At 46.7% G+C, this 26,588-nt stretch overlaps 1 protein-coding gene and 1 long non-coding RNA gene across 2 annotated transcripts in view; one reads left to right on the top strand and one right to left on the bottom strand.

Annotated features, from left to right (window-relative positions):
* The window catches only part of Etv6 (ETS variant transcription factor 6), a 232,240-nt gene that overhangs the window by 119,931 nt on the left and 85,721 nt on the right, over window positions 1-26,588 (top strand). The window lies entirely within an intron of this gene.
* LOC126489169 (uncharacterized) lies at window positions 10,819-12,533 on the bottom strand. Its single transcript, XR_007588876.1, has 3 exons — window positions 11,979-12,533; window positions 11,797-11,881; window positions 10,819-11,449 (listed from the first exon to the last, which is right to left on the bottom strand). It is a non-coding gene; the product is annotated as an uncharacterized lncRNA (long non-coding RNA).

The following is a 26,588-nucleotide window of genomic DNA, read 5'->3' as shown; positions in this document are numbered from 1 at the left end:
AGAGTGGTGGACAGTTTGAGGTCCAGGATGGAGATGTCTTCAACACTCAGCCAATTGCCTGAGTTTCATTTTGGCCAGAAAATGGCCCAGTGTCCCGAACGACCACATATAGACCCTGGTTTTCAACCACTCAGGAAGCCTTCTCCTGGAGGCACTGAGGGCTCCCACAGATAGAACTCAGAACATCAAAGGCTGTTTTCTTCCACTTGTTTGTCCTGCTTCCCACGATTCTGGTAGATGACATGTATCTTATATGATCAAAACCTTTGTGGGTGCTTGCCCTTTGGTCCCCGAATAAGAAATAATTATGAGTAAGTGGTATTTAGTGTTAGGAATATTTCCAAAATGTTACTAACATTCCCTGCCGACGCAAAAATTCCCAATCAAGCCAAATCAAAACAAGCCAAATTAAGAAATACCTAGGTTTAATGGGAGATCTGTGCTCTTGGGTGGCCCCAAGGGGGAACCGGGAAGCCGCAAAAAATAAATAAATTAATTAATTAATTAAAAAAAGTGACCCCTGGGAGGAAGAAAGGGAGACCACAGTTCCTCTTTGGGGGGGAGGGGGGAAGCGGGGAAGCGATCACTTAAATACCCTGGGGAGTGGTCTGATCCCACCCACAGGGAGGGGTCAGGACCTGGCCTGCTGGGATTTGGAGTTCAGACCAGGCCTGGGAGCTAGGATAGAGGTGAGGGACAGGGGCCTACGCTCCCAACTTGACATTTAGTTGTCTATTAAGCTTATCAAAGCCTGGGAAACTCACAAGATGTCTGAAATATAGTACTGGTAGACCTCTTCAATGAGCTCTTTTCAAGCACAATTAATCTGGCAAATACAGGGCCCTTTATTGTACTGCATTGCATTTATTTATTTGCACTAATTTATTTGTATGTGTTGCTCATCTGTAGGCCTGAGGACAACCCATGGGAATCAGTCTTTCCTTCCACCGTACGGACTCTGGGGATGGAATGTACATCCGCAGGCTTGGCAGCAGATGCCTTTACCCACTAAACCATCTCCCTGGGCCCCATGGGCCCTTTAGACTCACAAGTTCCAGCCACACTCATGGGCTTAGCCAACTACAGATTGAAAGTGTTTAGAAAGAAGTTTCATCTGTAGCAAACATGTCCGGATGACGTTCCTTGCCGTCATGCCTAAGAAATACAGCCTAACCGCTGTAAACACGGCACTCACATTGTGTTGTGAGTAATGGAGACACGATCTAAAATATCAGGGAAGTGTGAAGGTTCTGTGCAATTACCAAAGCTGATTTGAAAAGTCAAAGTGGATGTAGGCGTGATTCCAACTGTGGCATGCGCGATACCTGTTGACTGCCACTCCAGTCCTTGGAGAACCCAGGGAAAATTGACAAGCAGTAAGTTGTTAACAGTTATCAGAACAAGGGTGGTGTCACTTGAGACCGCCTCCAGGTATTCTCAGCTTTGCAATCACGACCCAGGGATCCAAGATAATAGACTCAAACCTCTCTTCCTCTAATATCTCAGATCTGGACCTAGTTAGATACCATCCCTGTGTGCTCGGTCTGTAATTCCCTACATACAGTTGGGTCATGGCCTCGGAGGAAGCCATGTCTTCGAGAGCAGTTTGTACAGTTTTCTGTAGTTCTAGCTATGTTTGGAGCCTTTTGCTCATAATGGCTAGGAGAAGAGAAAGAGTTGGGATCTGAGAACTGGAGAGATGACTCAGCAGTTTCGAGCACATGAGTTCTTGCAGAGGGATGAAGTTTGGTCCCCAGCACCCACTTCAAGTGGCTCACAAGTACCTGTAATTGTAGCTCCAGGAAATCCAAAACCTTTGGCCTTCATTGGCACCCGCACTTGTGTGATGCTCATTCACACATACACATAACTAAAAGTAGTAACAATTAATTTTAAAAAGACTGGGCTCTAGAGGGATGTTCTTAAGACTGTGACTTGAGGAAGGAACCCGGATGGTGACTGCAGATCTGACGCCAGATGCCAGGAGGTAAGGTACCAGGATGTAGCCTCCTTCACGCAGGCTGTAGGTCTGGAAGTTGACTGTAGAGGAAATCTTGACCATTCCCAGCAAATGTTCTCAAGCTCACAGTGTGATAGGTGTCTTGCAGAATGCTGCAGTTAATCTGTGAAACAGAAGCAGGTGTAGCTGTCTCTCCTCATCACAAAAATGCCTTCATATATATATATATATATATATATATATATATATATATATATATATATCACATCTTCAGCAGTATTGGTTGAATACCTCATGTGTCATGTAGCTGCTACACACTTGATCCCATGATGAGTGAGAACAGATACTTCCTGTGTTCCTTCATGGTTTTCAATTTCGGGGAGAGCCTGTGTATCCCATCAGAGATGCATAGACGCCTTCACTGCCCTAGTGGCTTTCCTGGCTGGAGTCACTCCTGAGTCCACATTTATGGCTTATCACCCTTTGTGTGAGCTGCTGAAAAACCAGGGGAACCAGATAAACTGCACCAACGCTAACATCCAAGCAGCGATCTCTGAACAGTCAGCGGAGAAACAAGCTCTGCCCTGAACATTGTGCTCTTACCGATGCGTGCGTGGCGGTACTGTGTTGATTGCTCTGCTTGTGCCGGCCTGTTTTGTTTTCTGCACTCCTTCCAGTCTGTCCAGGCTAGCATTACTGTCTTGGACTAACCTTTCTAAAGGCTGATTGGGGGAGCTGTTTAGTCTCCTTTCTGCTACAGCGTCAGGCCCCTGAGTGCTGACCATGTCTGCAGCTGTTTCAAGAGCTGCTTATTAACAGCGCTGAGTTTGCCAACTGTGACATAATTGATGACGTTTTCATAGCTCACCTGAGGGCTCCCAGTCAAAGAACAGCGGGGCTTCAGACGTGGAGCTTGCAAGGTGATGGAAATGGACTTCTTATGTTAACGAGTCCCCGTAAGCATGCCAGGACAAAGCCATCACCAGCATGACAGCAGCACCAATGCCCAATATGAGTACCATATTTCTACCCTAGGTTGAGCCTTAATTAAACTAAATGACTCACCAAAAATAAAGAACAGTAGGCATGAGAAAAGCAAACTGTTAGAATAATAAAATCTTGAGCTGGCAGAGTTTGTTTTTTTTTTTTTTTGTTTTTGTTTTTAGTTCTTACAGCATGGATTGCCAAAAGAGGTGGAGCTGTAGGGAGACAGGCGTTTGTGTTTATACCTGCGTGGGCTGGTCACTTTAGACTTCGAGAAGTTCCTAGGATGGAAATGAGAATACCAGCACTCATTTTTAGCCCACTGATGGGCTGGGGGATGTAATTTGTTGATAGCATGCCTTCCGAGTGGCCCACAGAGCCCTGGGTCCCATCTCTAGGTCCACATGAATCAGACATGGTGTCCCATGCATAGCACCCTCAGCGCTGTAGAGCTAGGCCGGAGGATCAGAAGTTCAGGCCACCTAGCTATGTAACAGTTGGAGGCCAGCCTTGACTGTAAACACCAAACTCACTTTTCCGGACAGGATTTCTCTGTGTAGCCCTACTCATCCTGAAACTCACTCTGTAGACCAGGCTAGCTTCGAACTCAGAGCACCTGCCTCTGCCTCTGCCTCTGCCTCTTGAGCACTGGGGTTAAAGGAATGTGCCACTACTGCCTGGCAATTTTTTCCTTGTTTAATATAACTATTCAAAACATGGTTTTGTGGAATGTGTGTGTGCGCACGCGCGCATGCACGTGCATGCACGTGTGCAAAGTTGTTTGTATATGCACACCATGATGTGATGTGATGGTCAAAGGGGAACTTTACGGGAATGGGTTCTGGGGCTCAAACTCAGGCTGTCCAGACTGGTGCCGAGCACCTTTAACCGCTGAGCCAGCTCACCCCCCAGACCATATATACATATATAGTTCATGAAAACCGAAGGAAAGAAGTACGGGGGACTAGATACAGCTGATATCTCTGACTGTAGTCTTCTTTAGTATCAGGGATTATTTTGTGTACAGGGTCCACATCTGTACCTAGCAGCGTGTACTTTGATCCAATCTGTCAGAATGGAAATCTGAGACTGGGATTTCTGTGATTCCCTTCTCACCGTGACTGCCTCTCGATGCTTGGGATATATGTGCTGTATTCTGAGAAGTCCTACTCCCTCTGTCCTCTGTCCACAACCTTGTTTTTTGCCCTCACCTCAGGAGCCCTTTCCATTTCTTGAACCAGTGACAAGTCGCATTCTTCCTCAAATCTTCCTCGAGGTTGCAGCATCCCCCGTTCCTCCACAAAGAGGATAACGTTAGCAGAACCCTCCCTCCTCCCATAGGCCTGCTTCATGGAAGGCTCACCCTCAGAGAACTTCCCATACTCTTAGCTTCTTTTCTTGTCTCCATCTGTCTCTACCCTTCAGCGGCATGAGCTGGGACTGCGCCAGGGCCAGGATGATCACCACAGCACCTCACCGCAACTGCAGCCCAGCGCTCTGCCGCTCTGCCCACCAGCATGGTTCTGAGGTAGTTACAAGTGGGTGCAAGGTTCAGCTCCTGGAAATGCATAAATCAGGCATGCTGACAGAAACCCTAAGGCAGGAGGAGTTAGAGACCAGCCTGGGGTATATGAGAGCCTGTTTAAAAACAACAGCAGCAATTTAAAATGACAAAGAAAATGCTGTTCTTCAGAGTCTTTCCCCCAAAGATTGAGTTATTTTTATCGTCTGTATATGTCTGTGTATACGCCACGTGTGTGTGTGTGTGTGTGTGTGTGTGTGTGTGTGTGTGTAGCTGGAACTAAAGGTATTTGTAAGCTGTCTAATAGGGGTGTTAGGAATTAACGTGGGTGCTCTGGAAGAGCAATACTCACACTTAAATGCTGAGCTGTCTCTGCTGCCTCATACTTTGGGGTCTTCACTGGGACCTGCATCCCTGTCTTAATGCCACTGGCACAAGGTTGCATGAGTGACTACTTAGGAATTTTAGGAATTTTGCAGCTTAGCAGTAAGTACATGGCAGTTGCCAGTTAGAGGTAATTTCACTCTGGACAGCCTGGTCCCCCCTCCCCCCCCACACGCTACCTGGCTCTTTCCTGTGTTCACATATGGCTTTATCTGCTATGGGTTACTGCCAAAAGCTTCCCCAGAAGCAGTGTTTTCTTCAGAAATTGAGTTCCAGTTAGTCCCATCGTGGGTTTCCCGAAGGTGGGGTTTATCTTAACCATCTGAGGTTTCCCGGGACCCAGCTTGACACTAGGTGCTTCATGCTTGTATGAGTGGTTGACCTAGAATCTGACTCAAACACTAGGTGGGGGGGAACCTATATTTATATCCTGCTACCTTTTCCTTGGGGAAACCTGATATCCGGTCTGTCTGTGGTTATTTGACTTGATGCCTGGTGAAGATACATGATTCTTCTATTGGGCCAGAGAACTTTCTTTTCATACATACTTTACCTTGGCTAGCCGTGCAAGCCAGTACTTGGAAGCTAGAAGCAAGAAGATCAAGACTTCAAGATAACCCTGAGCTTCATAATGAGTTTGAGGCTGGCCTAAACTATATGAGAGACCTTGTTTCAAAACAAAACAAAACCCAAAAAGTCACTTTTATTTCAAACGCCGTGAATTGACTCATTTGTGCACAGTTGGCATATTGTGCATTATTAAAAACCGTGTTTCTTTTTCTTCAAAAGTAAAGCCCATCATGTGAGTGATTCCAGTATAAAATGTCTCAGAGTTTTAAACATCACTCTCTTCCACGACTGAGTGTCCAGCCAGCCAGCCCTCCCTCATCTTGTTCCCGATTGTAGCCTAACATTCTCAGACTGTCACACTTGAGCTGCTTTCTGTTTATCTCCCACACAGCCAACCAGACTCGCGCTTGTCCCGCCCGTATCCAGCCCCTGGATCCTCCAGAGCCGCGTTAACTACCCTGCTCCATGCTGCCATAGAGCGGGGCTCCCACCCAATGTGACCAGCGCGTCCCTTCCCTCTCGTGTGAATGCAGGGGCGTGTGCCTTCCTGGATAGACCTCCTTTAACAGGAGGCCTTCCTTGTTGAGAAGCGATGATGCTTTACTGCTTGTGCTTTTGACGATTCTTAGTGGATCCCTGCAGCAATTACAGCACCGTGAGCACAAGGCTGTGCTCCCCCAGAGCTTAGCTGAGTGCTGAACATACCCAGGTCCTGTCCTAAAAAGTTGGAATTCCTTTGACTTTGCTGGTGTGGTACCCCTGTGTGATCTGTGACTGTAGCTGAATGCTAGACCAGGGGATCATGGCATGGATTGCTCAAAAAAGAAGTCAGACGCCAAAAATAGCTTCCATACATAGGCCGCTTAACTTTTCTACCTGGGGAATTGGGACAAAAACATTTCCAGGATGGAAATGACATAGTTCAAGTGATGTAAGCCATTGGCTGCCTGCTACTTTTCCTTTTTTTCTGCCAGAAGGAAAACATAGCATCATGTAGAAAAATCCCCTGCGTTGTTAAATAATCACCGAATGATGTAACCTTTGATACTCAGTAGGGCACGCTGGCCAACACGGGCCTCTAGAACATTCGTTTCTTGGGGTTTCCAGGTAGTCGCTGTTTTCATTCAACAACAGTGATTGGTGTGGACAGCTCCTCCCGCTGTGGCGATTCAGGGCATTGTGAGAACTGTTTTTCTCAAAGGTAAAAGGCGTGGAGAGAGTTGCTGAGCCATGACCAATCATCACGTTCCTCATCCATCTAATGTGCCAGAAAACTCAATGAATGCATACAGCCTATCAGTTCTACGCAATAGCAAATAAATAACATGGCTTTTGTAAAGGTTTGCCCATAATATTTTTTTTCCCTGTGCACATTGCCAGTGGTCTGCCTTTGGCCTTCCCTGATTTTACATGAATGGTAAAAAGCAATAAATAAATAAATAAAAATAAACAAAAACAAAAACAACACACACACAAAAGAAATGGGTTACGCTGAGGCAGTAGCTAGGTGGAAGAATGCTGTCTTCCTAGCATGTTCAAGGGTACGGATTTGATTCCCTGGCCCCACCAAAGGCAAAGGAAGTGAGTGAGTTAGGAATAATTTATTTTCTCTTGTCCTGGAAGACATTTTGATAAGTATTTGCTGAGTTAATGAATCGGTCAATAAATGGTAATTTATTACAAAGTTCCTTCGTGGATCTATTGTTGTTATCTCCTAGTTTAACAGCTGCACTGCTTTTTAAAAGATATTACTGTGTGTGTGTGTATGTGTGTGTGTGTGTGTGCTCGAGCATGTATGCATGCATGTGTATTTATTATGTATGCACACACAACATGCGTAAAATTTCTGCGAATGAATTCCCACTTCCTACCTTGTTTCTGCCACTGAGCAGTGTACTCCAGGCTAGCTGGGCCATCTCACTATATCACTCATGCTGGGATTACAGTTGTCTGTAGCTGATCTTTTACATGAGTTCCAGAAATGAGCTAAGGCTGTCAAGCTCACGCCTAGGCAAGTACTTGCACCTACTGAGCCAACCTGGTCCTGCTTTTTTTCTTCTTCTTCTTTCTTTTTTTCCCCTTCCTTTCTTTTTTATTTTTTTATTTTTATATATTTTTTTTGAAGTTGAAACCGTCTTTGCTCCTTAGTTTCCAGCTTCTTAGATGAAGGATGAACATCGTGGGTATATGGATGAGTTGACCAGCATGCACAAGAGCCTGTCGGTTGCTTGTAACAGGTGCTAGCAAATCATGGTGGTCTCAGCGAGTGTCCCAATTCCATTAGCCTCCTAGCCTGCCTGAACCACAGAACAGTGGAAAAACTGACTTCAAGAAAGTGATGAGTATACTTTCTTAAAGTGTAGTGTCCATCTCTTTGGAATTGTTTATTTCCATTTTGTTAAACACACACACACACACACACACACACACACAACAATAACAGAAGAAACCCAAGTAGCCTTAGTCACTTCTGCTATTTGTCTAATAAGAGTAGAGAACTTAAAGATAATACATTTTAATTTGTTGCCCAAGCACTGGTGTTTTATCACAGCCACAGGAAGGTAACTGATCCAGGCCTGTGCCAGGAATCACTCGCTCTTCACCTGATCTCGGTGTCTCTTTGCTCTTTGGTTTCTGTTTTACCACATGGAACCAAATAGGCCATGGTTTTTCTGCATATTTTCTAGAGACAGATGGGACCGTGGAATCAGATGGCAATGTGGATGTCAGTTCTGCTGCATAACCCGTCTCTGTAGTTCTCCTAATGAATATAAAGTACTTGTTGAATATGTAGATATAGAATCTAGATAAACGTTTTATTGACATAGCATAAGTTTTATGTTAATACTTTAGATTTACGTATCTGTATTATGTTTCTGATTGGTCTTTGCTTTGGCAACAAAAGGGCCCCCGCCTCATTCTTTGACCACTGTCCCCTCCCCCTTCCCTGCCCCTTGCCTTGTGAACATTCAGCCTGTTGAGTTCTGTGAAAATCGACCAAGGCGAGTCTAGCTTTACGCTGCCATTTCACTTCCTGTTTTCGTTTGGAGACAGATCTCACCACACAACCCAGAACTTCCCACATGCTAGGTCCACAGGTGTGCACAGCACCTTTTAAAAACCTTCCTTTCTTCTTAAGACCCAGATTGGATGGGTGTTCCTTCTGTGTTAATCTCATGGAAGGGGTAAGACAGGATCCGTGTAAGAGCCCGAGGCATAGCAGTAGACCCCGCCCTCCAGGTAGGCATCGGCTGGCCTCCACATGCTTGATGTTTACATGTTTTATGCTGTGTAGCTCTCACACGCTGTGTGTGCTGTAAATGACACATGTTCGCCGTGGCGCAGTGGTTCTGCGTTTCAGTGTAACCTAGAAGAAACTGTCAAGACAGACTGTCAAGTTATTCGCTGAAATGTAGATGTGCTGCCTGGCTGTCCTCAGAGTCTGCACCAAGTGCCCTCGTTGGCTTCGCCAATCTGTTCGCAGTGAACCTGGAGCCTTCTGGTTTGTCTTACACAAGGGTTGCTCTTGGGTCAGAGTGAACAGATGGTTAATCAGCCCGTCTACTCCCAGTGCTTTCAACAGAGAAAAAGAAATCATCTTGCCTCAGAAGAGTTTGCATTGAGCTGGAACATGTCTGTTGTCTACTGGGTGGGATACGGCTTCTTCTTTTGCTCATGATAGGCAGTGCACGTATGTATTTGTGTTTTTCTCCCACTTGTGATGAAGGGTTTTTATGTTTTGTTTCATGGACTCTGTGTGGTAGGATGTTCACTGGTGCCATAGAAAGACAGGGACTTGGGCCCTCTGGGCAGTGTGGCACTACTCTATTACATAGGTGGCAAGGGAACAGGCTCAGAGTCAGACGGATTTTCTTTTTAAGACAGGGCTTCATGCAGTACAGGCTAGCCTCAGACTCACTGTGTAGCCAAGGACGATCTTGAATCGCTGATCCTCCTGATGTCACTTCCTAAACTCTGGGATTCTTGGTGTATGCTCATGAGATAGCCTTTCTTCTTGGTTCTCTCTACCTATCCCCTCTCTCCTTCTATCCCTGTTATACTTTATCTCCTCCTTCCCTGCCTCCTCTTCCCTCCCCACTCCTCCCTCTTTGCCTCTCTTCTTGCTAGTGTTTGAACCTGGGAGCTACATCTCCATCCTCTAGATGTGGGTAAATTCTCAAGAAATAACTTACAGCCACAGTATCCAAAAAATACGTTATGTTGGCGTATATGTGTTTAAATAAGATAACCTCAAGTACACCAGTGTAAGAGGGCAACTAAGTTATCGCATGTGTAAGGAAAACACGGGTGATACACGTGTGTAGAGCTCTCCTGCTGGCTGCAGAAGCGGTAGGAGCGGGATTTTGAAGGGCCCAGGGCATTCCACCCTAAAGAGTTTAGATCTCCTCAGGAAAGTTACATGACACCATAGAAGAAATTTAAGTGGCCCCAAGAAGTGCATTTAGAAGTCTCTCAGTGGTGGCAGCAGTGAATACAGTCATTCAGCTGAGAGCAGACCAGTTGTAGATAAGACTGTGCCTACTAGGTGAATGAGACGGACTGTTCGAGGGATATCAGACATGTGAGCGAGACTGTCCCTAGGTAAATCCTTGTGAGTAATGATTCAAACGTGAAAAAAATTATTCTGGCTCACGGCCTCCGTCTGGTGTTCTTGGTCCTCCCGCCTTGGGCATAAGGTGATGAGCACCATGGCAGAGAGCATGTAGGCAGAGCAGAGGTGTTCATCCCATGAGAGCATAGAAACAGACAAGAAGGGGCAAAGCAAGACAGACCCTCCAAAGATGGACCTAGCCAAGTCGTCTTCATAGCCCACTGAGGAAGTCCCCACCCACATCCAAGCACCTTTCTGTGGATGGATGGAGACCTTTGACAGATGGATGCGCCTCTGTGGGATGCTTCATACCCAGACTCTACAGGAGGGCGAGACCAGCGCTCAGGTGAAGAAGTGCAGAATGGAGAGCAAGAAGGACAGCTCCCTGAGGGGCGAGAATAAGGCATCACTGTGAGAGGATACAGGCTTGTCCTTGAAAGACTGAGAAAGGACAATCTGAAGACACAGTGAATCATCCTGCCCAACCCAGCAGTGAGACAAGGGCCTCAGAAGGTGTCTTTAGCTTCCGTGAGTAAGGAAGTCACAAGAAACCCAGGTGACGCTTGGTTAATCCCCACTCCCCTTCACCCTTCTCTCCGGGATGTCATATAGGCCGGGCTGTCTCTGATATAGTTGAGGATAACCTTGATTTTTCTGTTCCTCCTTCCTCCTCCACCTAAATGTTGGAATCGAAGGTATTCATCACCAGACCTGGTCTATATGGTGTTGGTGCATGCAGATAAGCACCCTGCCGATTAACTGTATCCCCAGTCCATGGGGGACAGTTTCTGTAGCAGGAGTGATTGTCGTGGGTTGACACGTGGAAGACAGTGATTGTGGAAGGTTCTCTGGTGGACAGACTATATATAATCTAGAAGCTGGAGGGCAACAGTGAGGGGAAGAAGGGTTTGTTTGTTTGTTTTCTGTTGTCTTGTCTAAGTTCTGCCAGTGCAAAATTTCTGGTAAGACCAGAGAACTGAACATTTACGAAGGATAAGGGGTGATTTGTGGGAAGTGGTTTCCTTACAAAAGTGGGGAAAACATGCAAAGTCAAGTCAGAATGGAGTGGTTTTTCCTTTTTAATAGCAGAATGGACATTTGCTGCCTATGATTAGCGGGGAAGCATGCACACACGTGAGATCTTGTTTAATTTTAAATTCCCACTTTATTGCCATCTTCCCACCCCACCCCCACCAAACCCCTTCCCAAGCCCAAGACAGAGCAAGGGGCAGCGGAGAGAGAGGGTGCTGGGTATCACAGGAACATTGCTGGGTGTGTGGGGCCAGGCCTTGCCTCCCCATGAGTTTGTGCGGCTGCATCTTCATCTGTCTGTGCTACTTACACCAGGATGTCAAATCTCCGTGAGGACACTGTCTAAAGCAGAGTGAGAGCCACTGAGGCTGGCTGGGTTCAGGGACTGCAGGCAGGGAGAGCAGTTAAATCCCCAAGGTGAGAACTTGGTCGCCGGGGTTAAAAGGACTGGATAAGAAGGGAGTGTGTCTCCAGTGACTGATGGGCAGAGCGTGAGCTGGAAAGGCAGTAGGGTAGGGGGTGCATACGCCATTGTAAAGGCTGTTTAACTTTTTCAGTGAGAATTTTAAGTGGGTGGCCTGATGTGGTATGATTATGACTTGAGAGAATTCCTGTAAAGTAGGGATAAAGAGAAGGGAAGAAGCGGGGTAAACGCATAAAGGATTCTGGGGAGCCTGTTAGCAGCAAGTCCATTAGAACATGACGTCAGTGTTGGACCGAGCAGCTCCTTACCTGCCAGACATCCTGGCCTTTGCACTTCTCTGTATATGCGGGGTATTGGTTGCCAGTGCCCCCTGGCCCACTCTCTTCTCTTCCCCTGGAAATGTGCACAAGTGCGAAGCCTTTAAAACTAGTGCCCACCCTAATGCTGCCAATGCTCCTTCCGTGATGTTTCCCCCGACACACACAGATACCTGACACAGCAGCTTAAGGGAGGAAGGATTTCTTTTGGGTCACAGTTTCAGCAAGTCTCAGTTCATCATGGTGAGGAAAGCCTGCCAGCAGGAGCTTCCCAGTTGTAGTAGCTGGAGTTGGTGGCAGGCCACTGTTCACATGGTGCTGCTAATAAGGAGGCAGAGACGTAGGCTGGGACTAGATGTAACCTGTATAGGTCAACACCCTGTTTTTGCCAGTCAGGCCCACCTCCTAAAGATCCACAGCCCCCCAAAACAGTGCCTCCAACCGTAAACCAACTCTTCAAATACATGGACTGCGAGCTGAGTGAGGGACATTGCACATTCAAACTGCAACACCCTCTATAACATCACCCTTGGATGTAGTTTTTATTTTACCTGCTGATGTATTTGTTTATTTATTAATCGCCTGTCCCTCTGGCGCCTCCAAGAACTCCCGCCCCCGAGGAGTTGCTTGCTAAGTGTTTGCCTAATCGATTACGGAGTGAAGTTCATCGGTCTCCAGGCACCAGTTTTGCCACCATTGTCATGAGTAACCGTCGTGACAGGACAAGTGTTTTTCCCTCACCATATGTCCCTCTTTCGGAAAGGCTGGATCCATCAAGCTCCACATATCTTCCGAGCAGAGTAGAAGTGTGTCACTAAGCCACCGAGCCGCTTTCTTGGCTCCCAGCGTGTCGCGCGCAGCCTTGCATTCAGTTTGCATTAGGCTCTGTTTCTTTTTTTAGTCGGGTCGCTCGCTCGTCACAGTCCTCCAGCTTAAACTCTTGAGTAACTCTGGACGTTGGAGTTTTCTGAGAACTTGAGAACGGGATGAATGAGGCTGCCAATAGCATGCCTTCTGTGCCTGGCGTCTAATTTTGGCTCTTGCTTTAGCAGGCACCATTGCATAATTATAGCCATTGGCTTCAAAAGGTGACCACATCGCCCGCCCGCCGGCAAGGGAGGATTGGAGGCTGCCCTAGTTAGCACTAACTGTCACCTTGAAGCAGCCTAGGTTCACTTGCAAAGGCTCAATCAAGTGATTTTCCTTATCTGTTTGGTCTGTGGGAATGTCTTGAGGAATTTTCTGCATTGTTAATTGGTATAGGAGGGCCCAGCCCACTATGGGCAGGACCATTCCCTGGGCAAGGGAGTCTGGTCTGCCTAATAAGGAAGCTAGCTGTGTACGAGCCTAAGTGAGCCATCGAGCGAGCCAACAAGCAGGATTCCTGCTTCAGTGCCTTGCCCGGCTTCCCTCTATGATGGGCTGAGAGCTGGAAGTGTAAGTGAAATAGGCCCTTTCCTCCCTTGGGTTGGTTTTCTTGTGTTTTATCACAGCAGAAAGCAAACCAGAAACTGGCACAACAGGGAAGCAATGCTGGGATGTGAGCACAGGCTGGGTTTCTGGGTTTGTTGGTTTGTTGGTTTGTTTGTTTGTTTTTAAGGAGACCTGCAGTTTGGTTGGTCTTCATATTATCCCAGACCTTAAGCTTTGGTCAGCACCAAGCATGACTTCCTTAGGGGAGGCACTGTGAAGCTGTCCTTTCTGGTCTTTCCATATCAGTTTCCGTGCCCGAACCCCATGTTTTGCAGTCTTTCCCTTAGTGAAAAATCTGTATTACTAAATAGAAGTTTGTTTGTTTTTCCAATTTTGCCTAATTAAATACTTAATAGAATTCTATTAAGTATCAAATAGTTGAAAAGTAGCACAGATTACTGCCATAATTCTAAAATAAAAGCCAGGGCTTCATTGGGAGAAAGATTCTTTGTGTGTGTGTGTGTGTGTGTGTGTGTGTGTGTATATACACACACACACTATGAATTGAACTCAAGACTCACACATGCTGGACAAGCGCTCCACCACTAGGATGATGTCCCCAACCATTCCCTGCTATGTTTAAGAATACTAATAGAATACTTTTTATAGACCCTCAGTGCTTGTGTAGAGGGGCTTGACATCTTACTGTAATTTTATTCTTTTGAGACCATATAGTTGTATAGCCCTGGCTGGCCCTGGTACTCACTGTACAGAGCAGGCCGACTTTGAACTTGGAGCTACCTCCTGGCTCAATCTCCCCTAGTGCTGGGATTCCAGGTGTGTGCCCCTGCACCTGTCTTGCTGGTCTGGATCTTAAATGTGTATGTGCATCCAGAGACAGGACAGTGGTTTCTCTCCTGGACAGAGCCCAGCTGGAAAAGGAAGTGGAGAGCCCTGGGCCTGTGATTGCTCAAGACTCTGCTCGAATATACACGCAGGGACTCCTTGCCTGTGTCCAGGCCTGCTGCAATGCCTCTCTGCAATCCTCTGGGTTGGGGAGAAGTTTGATGTCAAAGGATAGTGGCTAGTGTTGAAGGAACAGATGCCAGCCCTTCTGGAACTCTCCCTGGATGGATGACCCCATTTCAAGCACTTCCTCCTTTGATGTGTACCTGCCTTGGCTGACGCTGATACCAGGCATCACATGCTGCAGCCGCAGTGGCCAAATGGTGTCCCTGAATGAGGTCATAGGGTGCTACAGGCCTGGAGTAGGAGGGAGGCTGCAGCCAGAAGCCAGCCTGTCTACTCCAGGTGTCCCAAGGTGACTCTGGACTTTAGGACAGTGTTGTAAAGTTAAGCCTGCGGATGAAGCATGTGGTGTCTCTGCTTGCGGCTGGAGTGACAGATAAGAGAATACAGTGGCTGCTGGTTGCTGCTGGTGAATGAGCATTTTCTCTTAGAGGCAGGAATGAAGCTGTGCTCTCCATCACGAGACCACTGGTGGCGGACGGCACTTAGTAATCTTCATTGAGCTCCACTGTGAGAATAAATTATCCTCAGGTCCCCAAAATTTTGACAATAAAACTAAAATATGTCAACTGGTTGTAGTGACCCATGCCTTTAATTCCAGCACTTGGGAGGCAGAGGGAGGTGGATCTCTGTGAGTTAAAGGACGGCCTGCTTCACAGAGTGGGTTCAAGTTCAAGGACAGTCTGGTATACAGAATGGGCTCAAGGACAGCCACAGCAACGTCGTGAGACCCTGTCTTGAAAAAAAAAAACTAAAATTAAATTTTAAAAAAATCATTAATAACTTCCTATTGATTTTATGTTTAAATGACACAAATTTCAATTAATGGGGCTAAGCAGGTTGTTTTATTAAAAGTACTTTCAACTTTGTTTCTCTCCACTTCTTTTTATTCTGGACATAAAATCATTTAAAATTGCATTGTAAGGGTCACATTGAGTTTCAGCTGGAAGCACTGGCCTAAGGTAAGATTCTGGGGAACTGGAAAGGTTGCGCTGTGGGTAAGAACATGGACTTTTCCTGTGGAGGATTCACATTTTGATTCCCACATCTGTCTGCATGTCACACCAGGTCCAGGAAACCAGATGTTCTCTTCTGGCCCCCGGGAGCACCTGCACTTACACACACACACATACCTCCACACACACATGCATGCGCGCATGCCTCCACACACACATGCATTCACACATGCCTCCACACACACATGCATGCACGCATGCCTCCACACACACATGCATGCACGCATGCCTCCACACACACATGCATGCACACATGCATTAGAAAAATAAAAACAAATCTTCAGAAAAGTATAGGTTTTCAGAGTGGCTCAGTGGGCTAAGGAGATTTCTGCACAAGTCGGAAGCCCTGAGTTTGGTCTCCAGGATCCACATAAAAAATGGAAGTAATCTAAGTCGCCTTATTCATGTATGTGCTGTGGTGTGTGCCTTCCCACATCAAAAGCACAATAATAACAATTAATAAGTGCTGTACAGTAGGATTTCTAGATGTTAAAGAGACTGGGACTCACTCTTCTTTTTACAAAAGAGCAAGGTGAGATCAGAGAATGGAGTTGACTTGGTCAAAACCACACAGTGAGCCAGAAGAAGGCCCCAGTGCATTTCCTTGAAGATTCGCTTTACTTGAATAAAGTAAATAAAGTCCACGAAGCAATTGCTCTGATACAAGCGAGGCAACCAAAGCTTAGATTCCAGTTTGGTTCAGTGCGCTGTCAACTTTAACCTGTGTCGTGGCTGAGCACGGAGCTCAGTGGTTGAGCGCGTGTTTAGTGTGCAGAGGGCCCCGAATTCAGTTCTCGGCATCAGGGGAAAATATCTTATTTGTGTTCTTGAATGGATTCTTTCACCTCCTTGCTTTGGGGGCGGAACCTTAATTGCTGGAGAAAAGCGCAGTAAGAAAACATTTACACGCCAGCTGTATACACAGACCCCTCTCTCTTCAGCAGACACTCTTAAGCCATCAAGGCTGGCTGGAAGTAAACCGCCACCCAGCTCATTTGTCATCATTTCCAGGCGCTGAGGACCCGGGGCTGTGCTGGACATGGGGCTGGACTAACTGCAAAGTCTATGCTAAAGAGTTCTAAAATGCATTGTTTAAAAAGAAGACCGAGTGTGGGTAGTCATCGTAACATTTTGCTCACTAATGGGGTCTTCTGTTTTGCCTCCACAGTGCATAACCAAAACTTAGCATTCCTGCCTTTAGAAAAGAAATCGCCCATGAAAAGCGAGTCTTGAGAGCGTGGTGCGGTGAGGTGCAGTTGAGGAACCGCACAAGCGGAAGGACGCAAATGTGACTCCATGTGTCCTTGTTATTCCCTGCTCACTTTTCCTCTGTGCCGTCGTTTCTCCAGTGACGCTTTCTGTAAATTTTGTCAGGGTTATTATTGCTTATGTATGCCATCAAGAATGCAATAGCTCCACGATGCCTCGGCCTCTCTGGTGTATTTTTGGTCTTTTTCTCTATGCTAGAGAGGTGAATTCTTTCAAGTCCTCTCACTGATTCCTCCTCAGATTTATTTATTTTTATGTGTAGGAGTGTTTTGCTTGCTTGTATGTCTGTGTACCTTGTATATGCAATGTCCTCGGGGTACCGAAAGTGGTTCTGCTTGTAATTAGTGTTAGAACCCTTGAAGCTGGATCTCCTGGAACTGCCCACCTGCTAGTGACACCTGGGTGCCAGCTGCCCCTTGTCCCCTGCTGCCCTCCGCCTCTCCCCTGCATATTAGCCTCACCTTCCTCTTTCATAGTTTATTCTCTGGATTCACTGGGGGGAAATTGCGAATCGCTTCCTGAGAGATGGGAAGAGAAGAGTAAGTTTTTTGTTTTGGTTTTTGAGATTTTGAATGTCTAAGAGATATTTTTCCCATTTCCCCGGGGTAGGGTTTAGATTAGACCTGGTTTCCCACAGGACCTGGAAGGCATCGCTCCATTGTGTGTGTGACCACAACATTTATAGCTTTAGTCTTGGTGTGAGTTCATTTCTTGGTTTTGTCCTCTGTGAACATTCAGTCCCCAGGTTCTGTGTGGTCAGAGTACTGTACTCCATCTGGAATGTCCCCGTCAGCTTGCAGATTCATTTCCTTCCATCCTAGGAAGGGGTATGTGGGGTGGTTTGTTTTTTTTTTCCCCCTCCAGAAACAGTCATTAGAAGGTTGGCTGGTGCTATCATATTTTCTTATCTTGGCTCTTTATTTTTTAACCTGTTTTTTAAGTTCCTGTTTGGGGGCCATCCCACACCTTCCCTTCTAACGCTGCTACTGAGTTTTACTTTGGTGGGTTTTGTTCATCTTTGTCGTTGACTTTTATCTTTCTGTTTTTATGTTAGTGTGTATACACATCCACATGCATATCCATCACATGTTTGTGGGCACACGTGTGTCCAAGTTCTTGTGTGTGTGCGCATGTGAGCGGAGGGCGGAGTTGGACATCAGTATCTTCCTTGCTTGCCACTTTTACTGAGGCAGGGTCTCTTGCTGAACCCAGAGTTGACACAGATTCGCCTTGTCTGGCTAGCCAGCTTCTCCTCTGTGCTGTAATTTGGTCTTTGTTGTTGTGCTCAAACACCATGACTAAAAATATCTTGAAAGGGAAGGGCTTCTTTGACCAACTTCACATCACAGAGAGACAGAGAGAAAGAGAGAGAGAAAGAAGCCTACCAGCATACCCTGCCTCTGCCCCAGAGTGCTGGGGTATAGGCCATCTGCCATTCTGCCATGACTGTCTGTTTTTTGGGTGGTGCTGGGAACCTAAGGTCCAGCACCTACGTTAGCGCAACAGGCACTGTACCAGCGGAGCCAGCTCCTCAGCCAGTTGATTTGTTGTTGTTGTTAAAGGCATACGCCACTCACTACTGCCCAGCTTGTTGATATGTTTCATGTGACACTTGTAATAATTCTTGGAGAATTTCATGTAATAGAACTTGCTTGTGCTCCCTCCCTCCTCCTCCCAGATCCATCAGTCCACTCAGAAATAATTGTCTACCTCTATAATGTTTATCGACACTATCGCACCTAGAGGCCTATCTTGACCACAGAGTTCATAGCTTCTTCTAGTCCTGTGGAAGGTTGCCAGCAGGAACCTTCTTGCTTAGTACCAACTGGATGTCTCCATATCTTTGACCAAACTCTACAGTGTCTTCTGCAAGAGGCTCTAACCATCAACGTGTGGTAGGCAACTAAGAGCAAGGGCAGTGGCCTGTGCTGCTTGGGACTCTCTACGACTGACAGACATCTTGTGGGGAAGTATCTTACAGCTTGCACTGGACCTATGGCTTCTAGGAAGAGCATTATCCCCAACGTGGGATGACCCCAGTTATACTCCTTTCTAGAAATAGTATAAAACAATAGATTCCTACATGACATTTTCAGTCATTCTTGGTGAGTTATTCCTCACTCCACCCTCCCCTCCCTTCCTCTCTCTCTCCCCACACAAACCATTTTCTTCTTGTTGATATTTTCGAGACAAGGTTTCACTGTGTAACCTAGACTGGCCTTGAACTTGGATTCCTCCTCTCCCAGCTTCTCAAGTGCTGGGATTTCTGACGCACCTCTATTTTTGTTTCTGTTTTACGCTCTGTTCTTTCCACTCAAATACCTGGTGATCTGTGCCCCTGTGTCCCCATTTCAAGTTAACAGAGCCTAAGGCACTGGTTGGGAATCCTGTGTCATCTTTGGACTTCCCCAGGAGAAGGTGACCCACATACGCGTATTATTGGGACACCACTAGGTTAATACCAGCCTATCTTTTGGCCTGGCTAGGCAGAATCCCCAGAAGTGGTTGTGTAAGTCTGTCAGCTTCCTGGGAGAGCGGGCAGAGAATGGGAGGTCATCACGCATGTGTTCTTTTGGTCCCCTGTGTGTGTAAACTTCCAGTTCATCCCACCCACTCTTTCTGGTGTTAGCTCTGTCTGGCTATGCTAGATAGAACCACAGAGTGTGTGCTGCAACCTGCCGAGACTCCTGGTGTGACTGGTGCCACCGAATTCTGACCCTTTTGAGATCGTGCCATGTGTACCTGCAGTTACCTCACTGCTCACTCCTGGGTGACCGGCATTTTGCTCTCCGTTGTCTGTTGAGTGGATCTCCATTGACTGGTTAATCTGCTTTGCTTTGCTTTTGTCTTCTTGTTGACAAAAGCCTGGTTGTTATCTCTTCTGTCATCTTTGTCCCTGTGGATCTCTGCTACTTTACAGGCACCTGGGAACGAGAACAACAGAACTGAAATGAACTTGGTCCTTTGATGAATTCCGACAGTCTCTCTGCACACGTGTTCTTACGTATAGCAAACTAGGACTCCTGAGGCGGGGACTCTCCCTCCATAAGTTACTATTACCATTGATGAGTACCGTAGACGCCTCTAACTTCTGTCGCTCGTTACATAGAATTTTTGTAAGGTTTGGCTGCAGGGGCAGGTCCTTGTCTCTCTGTCGGTGTCCTTGGTTAAGAGAGATCAATAAGAAAATCAGACTTAAACCCAGATAGCTGTTCACTTTGACACTAAATTCTTATATTTGAATGAAGCATTTTTGTGCGAGTTACTAAGTAGCTGCCATATATGAAGCATTCAAAGCTGTGAGTGACACATAGTACTCTATTATTGCTGTTGTTGTCTACTGTGTTTTGTTATCCATGACGATGTTTCTAACACCTTAAGGTAAGGTCTTAGCCTCATACTCTCTTCTGAAGTTGAGAATGACCTTGAACTCCCGACAACCCAGCCTCTACCCCCCAAATTCTGTGATTATAGAAGTGTGCCACCACACCCACTTGGAATATGACAAACCCACCTGATGATCTTTACAAAACATCCTGTATCCCCTACCCCACCCCACCCGCCAAAAAATCCTGTATCTCTTGTCAACCATACCAAGTCACTGCCTCTTAGGTTTGCTTCTAGTATCAAGGCAAAGTAGATCTTCAGTGTTTTAGGAAACAAGTAGGCAGGGCATGTGGGCAGCCACTGGGATGGGAGCATCGCTGATAGAATTTAGCATGTGCTAAAATTGGTGCAGGAAAGTGGGATCGTTGATGGAGCAAAGGAGCCAGCCCCGAGAGCCAAGCCTAGAAGCAGAGTATCTGTACACAGCAAGGGAATAAAACACAAACATTATATCTACAGTTATCTATCTGTGTGTGTATGTATGTATCCATCCATCCTATCTATCTATCTGTCTGTCTATCTATCTATCTATCTATCTATCTATCTATCTATCTATCTACACACACACACACAGTAGACAGACAGACACACATACACACAGTAAAACGTGGACACCCAGGTCCTGCTGGCCCAGCACAGAGCAGCAGTTGGGAGCACACTGACCCCCCTTCCTTCTGATGTTCCCCCTCTGTTTAATCAGCTCCCTCCTGGTGAGGAGACCCTGCAGAAGAGGCCCCCGTGGGTGTGCGGTCCTGCTCTCCCACCACAGCCGGGCAGTCAAGTGTTGGCCCGAGTCAGCTAAGCTTTTACTGACACTGGGTGGGACCCTCCTGAGTCGGTGATGAATGACTCTCTTAAGTCAGTCCTTGTTTCAGAGCTGGGTCTCATCTGCTAATGGAGCTCCATTTTCATCCATCTGCTGTAAAACTAAACTGAGTTGCTGAGCTAAGGGCAGGGGGGCGGTGGAGCAGTAAGTTTTATTTGTTTGTAAGTGACTCAGAAGGCTCTAAATGGCTATTTTATTTCATGATTAATAGCAGCTTTTTGTTTAAGACAGTGTTGGTGAAGTATTTTGATACGAATCATGGCTGCCCCCACCCACCCCCCGGAGAAGGATGGAAGATGCAAACTATAGAATTAACAGATCGCCCTGAGATTTACATTTTAATGATGCTAGCTGGTGTCCGCACACCTGGAATCCCCACATTTGGGAGGGATCAGGGATGGAAGGCTGGCTTTGGTTACCTAGTGAGTGGATGGGCACCCTGGGCTACTCAAGACCCCTTATCCAATAAACAGAAGCAAATTCAAATGCTTCTGTCAGGTGGGGTGGCACACACCTATTATCCCAGCACTTGAGAGGATGAAATAGGACTTGAATTTGAGGTCACCTTTGCTGATTCAAGAGGCAAAATTAAGGCCTCATGAGATTTGTGGACAGACTGTCTAAAAGGAGAAAAAAGGCAGGGAAGGATGCGCCAAGAGATGGGAAACAGGCTGGGAGAAGATGATGCTTGACTCTAAGGAACTACTCTTCATAATTTTTTAAAAAGTTTTATTTCAAATTCTCTCTATATTGTGGGAATTGGAGTCAGCTTTCTTTTGAGCCACCAGCTCATAAAAAGTGACGCAGAGACTTATTATTAATTATAAAAGCTTGGTCTTAGCTTAGGCTTCTTTCTAACTAGCTCTTATATCTTCAGCTAACCCATTTCGGTTCATCTACATGCCGTTGCTTGGCTCCTGGCTTTCCCCTCTCCTCCTGCATGTCTTGCTTCCTTTACCAGCTGGTGACTCCGCCTTTCTTCTTCTCAGAGCTCTCTCTGTCTAGAAGTCCTCCCCCTGCCTAGCTATTGGCTGTTTAGTTTCTTTTTAAACCAATCACAGTAACATATTTTTGCACAGTATAAGGATTAGTCCACATCAGGGAAAAGTGAAGAACGATACTGGAACCTTCAGTTGGTGGTACAGACTTCCTGGGGACCAGGTGCCAAGTCTTGTCCTGAGCATGTGGCTCCTGGTAACTCATCTGTCCTTTGAGGAGGATCTGGTATCATCTCCAGACGGAAGCCAGGGTGACGGAGGCATCGTCTGTCTTGCTCACATGCACACTGGATCACTGCTGGCTTCATCACCATAATGTCTAGGCTTGGAGTTCTTCGTGGGCCTGTCTTATGCATCTAACTTTATCAGGGGGCTCTCTGAGAACGGAGATGAACCCCAGCCCAACAGATGTTTAGTATCACTGTCTTCAGCTAGGATTCAGTCTAGGTCTGAATCTAAACCCGGGAAAATGATTTCTGTCTCTTGAGTATTCCATACCCAAAAACTTGGAAACGACAATGTTTCACAGTTTGAGTTCTTTTCAGAGTTTTCTTTTAATATTTAATATGCACACTGAACCATCCTGAGGAGTGGACACAAGTCTAAGTAGGAGACCCACTTAATGTTTCATATACACGTAATCGTCATTTTATACATTGTCACAGTGACCTGCACCTGGACTGCAGGCTGTCACGTGAGATCAGTCGTGGAATTTCCTGCCTGTGGCATCATGCCCGCTCTGCCTTAGCTACTTTTCTCATTCTTGTGACAAAATGCCTAGCAGGAGGAACTCAACAAAGGAAAACTTTGCCACCGCTCACAGGCTGCGGGGATGCAGGGTGTCGTGGCGGGGAGAGTATGGCAGCAGGGGTGAGGGACAGCTGGTCTCAGTGTCCTTGGCAGGAAGCAGGGAGAGGTAGATGCTGGTGCTTAGCTCGCTTCTCCTTGCTGTTCAGTCCGATACGGTGCTGCCCACGTTTAGGGTTGGTCTTCCGTTGTTCTAGATACATCCTTGCAGACACGCTCAGAGGTGTGTCTCCTAGGTGATTTTTAGATCGTGTCTAGTTGACCACGGAGATTATGTACCACGGGGCCCTCAAAAAGTTGTGGATTCTGAGACATTTTTGAATCGTGGAATATGTGGGATTGGGATTTTGGGGGCAGGCATGATTATCCTGCTTTTGATCTGTTTTGCCACTGAGGAGACCGTGAAGAAGGACCTGGAATGAAAACTAAGTCTCTTCCCTGTTGCCTTGGGTAGCACTGGGCTATGTCTGTGCCCCAGGCCTGGCCACAGATGAAGCCAGGAAGGGTGGCATGGGAGAAAATGGCACAGGGCTGCATGGGCAGCAGGGAACGGCGTCCACCTACTCTGTTTATTTGCCTCCCCATTTATCTTTCTTCCCCCTTCTTCAGAAAAGACGTGGATGCTGAGATCATCCCAGAGAAATCTAAAATAAACGCCATGAGAAAAAACGGCCCCTCTGGAAAGCGCCTTGTTCTCCTGCTGTTTGTAAATGTGAACCGCTCAGCAACTGGGCAGCTGCGCGGGTATAAATATAGCCACAGCACTGACGCCGGCTGAATCCTGCTTTCTTAGAAGCTCGCTGGGAACCCACGGAAGTTAGGGAGCAAGCAGTAAAGCTCAGTCAATCCACCAACCTCCTCTCCGTTTCTCTCTCCACCCTGGACCTTGGTGTGGGTGTTGAGGATAGAAGTAGCTCTAAGAGCATGCTGGAAATAGCCCTTGGCACTGGATGCTGGTTAAGCTCAAAGACAGGGAAGATGCTTCCTATATAGCTGGCCCCTGCCTGACCCTTAGATCGGGGCTATTTTGGCCATTCTGTGATCTCAAGAGCATGCTTTCAACCCAGCTGCTTGGGCACAAGCAGGTTTTCCAGCGTGAGCTCTGTCCGGGCACTTGGCGCCTCTCCACTACCTCTGCGCTCAGCTATCTTATTCTGACTCGACTCAGCTGTCTAGAGCCTGGGGTTTAAAAATAGCTCTTGGTGCTTGCTGCAGAGCTGAGGGAGAGACGGACAGCCTGGGCACAGGGAGGTCAAGAGCACTCGGAGCTCCGCTCCTCATACCTGTAGGCTTCATTGGACTTGACTGTTTTTATTTCTTCAGGTTGACTGCTAGGCCGTTGGCCATGTCACATGGCTACAACAACAAAGAACAGGTCTCGTAATGTTTGCGGGCATCGGTATTGTGTCGAGTCTAGGTTTTGGCAGAAGAAAATCATTATTTTCCTTGGTGGTTCCCAGAAACAAACAGTGTCTAGTTATCTTTCCATGCAGACAGCAGAGTCATTTAGTGTTACATTTATTTGTTTTCTCTTTCCTGTTTGGTGGTAAATGCTTAAAGCAGAGAGAACCCAGCACTTTCATTGTGCCTACCCACAAAACTTCAGTAAATCACTTTATACAACTTAATGTGCTTTGTGACCATTGAACTGACCACAGCAGCATTCTTTTTATGCCCATGGTCTTCCATTAGCAAATGGCGTGAATACTACGTTTTTCACATCATTCACTGTGTAGGGTGGTGTCTTGCAGCAGACTGAGAGAACGCTCTGCACTGCACTGTGTGCGTGTTTAAAGGTTTCAGTAAAACTGAGCTGTGTCTATGCATGTTTTAAATTTTTTTAAGTTTTTTTTTTCAAACTGAGCATCTGAACATATTTGTTAAGAAAGAAAGAAAGGAAGAAAGAAAGAGCAAGACCATTATTCAGTTCATCAGAATACATTGAATATATTCCACTTAAGCCTATATTCATGAGAGAAGATGTTGAAGTTCAAGGGTTTGGTTCTGCCTGTGCCCTGGTGTTGGGGTTGCCTTAAACATCTTGTCCCCAGTCCTCATAGTTGGAACTGAGGCCCAGTTAGCACCAGCTGCTCAGGCCTTGGGGATGAAGTGTCGTGGAAGGGAATCTTTCCGAGGAAATCGGGGCAAGAGAGCTAAGTAAACATCTTGAGCCACAATTAGGGGCTCTGGCACACCGAACAAAGATTTCATAACATACCCCAAATCGTCTCCGGCCATGGCTAGCACAGGCCAGACCCACCCTACTGTAGAGAACCAACAAAAACTTCATAGTCTGCAAAGGTAACATACAGTGGGATTAGCATGCTTCGCAGGGTTGTCTTAAGTCAAAACAGGGGAGAATGTAAATAGGAAACGGTGCAGGGTTAGGCCCGAGTGGACTCAGGAAATGCTGGCTGAGAAGTAAAGGACAAAAATCACACAATGCATTTGATCTGTGTGGCCACAGCACAGGTTCATTCCCTCACCCGAAGATGCTCGAGTTACATCTTTAGATTGTTCCTCTGAATGAAAGGACAGTTTTACAGAGATACAGACCGCCCCTGGCCTCCGGTTCAGCCATCCGTGGGGAATGTGGGAGGGTGCACTGTGAATGAGACCAGAGGACAGTCCACTCGTTGTAATGACATGCACCGTAAAGCAAAGGAGGGAGGCATAGTGTTCTTTTTGGTCCTCGGCTAATGTCCACATTCACCCGCTGTGTGGGAATTCCCACCTCAGGGCTAAGTTCTTCCTGCCGTTATCCCGTCGCCCAGCCCTCACAGCCAGCAGCTCACGGCGGCTGGGTCATGCTGCCCACAGTTTGCAGGTGGAGAAGCAGTCTGTGGGAAGTGAGGCTGAGACGTGACACCAAAATCCAGTGTCATCAAGCTAGCAAGTGGCTGGTTGAGGATCTGAGCCCGAAACCATGAATCAAACAGTGGAAAGAACCATCCACACACCCCAGCACCACCACCATCACACTGAAAGCAACTATCTAGTCCTAAGTGGGGCGCTCGCTCTCCCACATCACTCTGCTGGAACCGGTTCTCACATGCAGCCAGCGAGGATAGACCAAGGCTGTGCATTGACAGCGTTGAGCTCAGCAAACCTTCTTCCATTTTCATACGTTGAATAGATCTGTGGAGTCATTTCATGACAGAGCGACATCTGTTTTCTCTGGGAATGGGTGTGTTGAGACAGAGTCACCCCACATAGCCCTGGCTACACTTGAACTTGCTGTGTGGGCTGAGGAAGCCCAGTTGGAAAGGTTGTAGGGCCGCAGGGGCAGACAACCAAGCATCTCACTACAGCTGTCGCTCACATCTGGCAGTAAGTAGAAGGAGCTTTAGTTTCTGTGGGTCTTACAGGCTTTCACTAGATTACAAGAATACTCGGGATACTAGCTCATTTTATGTGATCTGTTTGTGGATTTGATAGTAGAAAGAAGAGAACATTCCTTGGTTTTTCTTACCATACAAGGAGAAAATTTGGAGATTGTCTTTCAGGCATCACTTATTACTTGGCACGCACAGTCCTTTGTACTGGGATCGCAAAGACAAAAAAAAAGTAGGACTTGCCTCCAAGGGACTTGCCCTCCCTGGGGGAAAGTAGATCAGTTACCCATAAATTAAAATATAAAATAGTTGGGTGTGATTTTATGTCTGTGCTCCCTAGGAGAGATGCAATTGAACTGGAAAAGGCAAAAGGGTTTAAGGAGGAAGGCCACTAAGGAAAGTGGAAATACAGGCAGATCTGAGGACAGCAAAGGGAAGAGAGCATGCATGGTTTGTTTGGAGCCCCCGCGGAGCTTGTAGATGGACTTGAGGAAAACTTAAAGAGAAGCCCAAAGGATCTGATTTGATGCAGTAAAGAACTCGGTGTCACCTTTCAGTCTTGGGGGCCATGGAAAGGTTTTTCAAAGGCAGGGACTGAGAGCAGAAGCAGAGAGACCCAGTACCACCCAGTGTAACTCTAGTTTAGAGAGAAGGCACTGGGATGTAAAACAAGTCCTTGGGGGGCTGCTCTTGCCTCTTCAGG

The sequence above is a fragment of the Alexandromys fortis genome, unplaced genomic scaffold (assembly GCF_014885135.2).
Source record: "Alexandromys fortis isolate MF-2015 unplaced genomic scaffold, M_Fortis_MF-2015_v1.1 scaffold_223, whole genome shotgun sequence".
Lineage (NCBI taxonomy): Eukaryota > Metazoa > Chordata > Mammalia > Rodentia > Cricetidae > Alexandromys > Alexandromys fortis.
This window is presented reverse-complemented; position numbering and strand designations above follow the sequence as displayed.